The following is a 2,449-nucleotide window of genomic DNA, read 5'->3' as shown; positions in this document are numbered from 1 at the left end:
GGAAATTGGCCTACCGTAACAAGAAATGCGCGCAAAGAATTCGAGAATTTTAGGCACTTTCAGAGGATGCATTTGTCAAGGGATGGGGAAGATTTTCCCCTTGTCCACCGGTGTTTTAATTCTAATTTCGTTGGAATTGATCAAAACTCCCTAAAATGTGCAATTTTCAGAGGAAATTGGGCCATGTTAACAAGAAATGCGCGCGAAATTTGAGGTTTTTAGGCACTTTCAGGGGATAAAGGGCATTATAAAGGGGTGGGGAAGATTTTTCAAAGATAGATATTTTCCCCTTGTCCTCCAGTGGTTACGCCATTGGGCAGCATAGATCAAAGGAGTTATGACAGTTTTTGAAGTGGAGAAGGGGTTGCAGGGTGTTGTGAGTCTGGTCATTATGATATCTTCCTTTTTATTCTTGTCTTTATTTTTCTCTTCTCTTTTTCTTTATTTTTCTTTTCCTCTTCTTTCTCTTTCCCTCCCTCTCCCCTCTTTCTTTTCTCTTATTACCCAGCCCGGTACGACGGCTTGGTCAGCCCGGTAAAACCGTCAGGGGAGGGGCAGTTTTACCCCTGCCCCCACCCCCCGCGCCTGTTAGACACTGGCTAACAGGCCAATCATCCCCCCAATGAAAAATATTTTTCTACGCCACTAACTCTAGCTAGTCCTAGCCTAGCTAGTAGGGCGGTCCTACGTGACTGGTGCTGGCGGGCCTAGCTTAGGTCTAGGAGGCTAGGTGCTGCAAGGCCTGCGCTGTCTTATCCAGTCTGCGAATGTCACCCTTAATTAATGAACGGGGGTGACAGGCGACACATACCCAACTATTTTAAGGGGGTGTTTATAAGATCTTTGTTTGAGAGTGATGTAGAAGTTTTTCTGTAGAGGGCCTCCTGTATGCAGGCCAAATAATAATGCCTGCGCCCACCGACATTTATTGTAGATGATTAATTTCTCAGCTTTGGTACAGCCTCAGGCAATGGTAATGGGGCAGACTGGAAAGGGTTAATATTCTCCTGCGATAAATGGCACATGACTTAAGTAGTAAGACGATGTTTGAGTTTCCCTTAAGGAAAAATGAATTTAAATCTTTGAAGAAAAAAAAAAGGAGAAAAAAAACATTCTATTATCAAAATGTGTACATTAGTAAGTACCCGAATTTAGTTCCCTGCTGTGCCTTAAAGTTTGTTTTCAAATTCATTTTGTTCTCAGTCCGAGCATGTTGTTTGATAGTTCCTAATTTATTTAGCAAATTATATATTGTTTTAGCTAAGCCTATTTTACCCAGGTAATTACCATACATTACATAACATTTAATAGTTTTGCACATCATCAAGTTTTAATACCGAATACATATTTGTTTGTTTGCAATATAGGTCAGTTAAGACCATAGCCATGCATATCCGTTGTAAATAATATAAAAAGTACTGTATGCGAATAACGTATGCACGTTTCCCGAAAGTTTAATTTTAATTTTTTTTAAATATTTTTATATATTTTAAAATAGGCCTATAGGCCTAGTAGCTATACTGCTATATCACAAAAAACTGATTTAAACATGCCTGTATAGCGACGATGCGATATCAATGTTTTTCGCAAGTTTTTCTTTTAATTAAAGAAAATGTTTTATTATAGGGCTCTATATTAAAAACCTATATTATTATTATTATTATTATTATTATTATTATTATTTAATATTATTATTATTGTTGTTGTTGTTTTTGTTGTTGTTGTATATTTTAAACTCAGTGTATTGTGTAAGTTTAAAGGATCTAATTTTATTTGCGCAAAACCCTCCGTGGGTCCCCTCTATTTCGACTTCCTGGACACGCCACAGTTGGAGTATCATTTCCGGGCTACATAGAAGGGTAACCCATATCAAGGATAACCCGTATGATAAATAATTCATTGAATCGTGAAAGCAATCTCGACATCGACTTTGTTCGGAAATCTGTGACGCATTCAAGGGCGGGGGATAAATTGTTCAATTTTTTTTTAATGGAGATATAAGCAAAATTATATTCAAATTGTAATTTCCCGCCATCTAGAGGTGCCATAATAAAAAATTTCCCAACCATGGTGGGGCTGAGGTGGTATAGATCCTCCATCTGCTAAAGTACCCAGTGGCGAATTCAAGGGCGACCCACCCGGTCCGCATCCGCCCCTAAATTGTTTAAAAAATGGAGATATAAAGATAATTATATTTAAATTTTATGTTTGGAAGTGCAATTTCCGGCCATCTAGAGGTGTCATAATCACAAATTTTCTTACCTCAGCCCCAACCATGGTGGGGCTGAGGTAGTATAGATTTTCTATCGGTGAAAGTACCCTCCATGGGCCCTTCTATTTCGAATTCCTGGATCCGCCACTGGAAATTACAACAAATATGAAGTCATATTACAGTACTGTACCTTGATGCCTATAAAATAACTTCGTAAAATATCCGTAGCTTCCGCAA

Source organism: Anneissia japonica, unplaced genomic scaffold (assembly GCF_011630105.1).
Source record: "Anneissia japonica isolate Jap-2015-1 unplaced genomic scaffold, ASM1163010v1 scaffold288108_len519018_cov203, whole genome shotgun sequence".
NCBI lineage: Eukaryota > Metazoa > Echinodermata > Crinoidea > Comatulida > Comatulidae > Anneissia > Anneissia japonica.
This window is presented reverse-complemented; position numbering follows the sequence as displayed.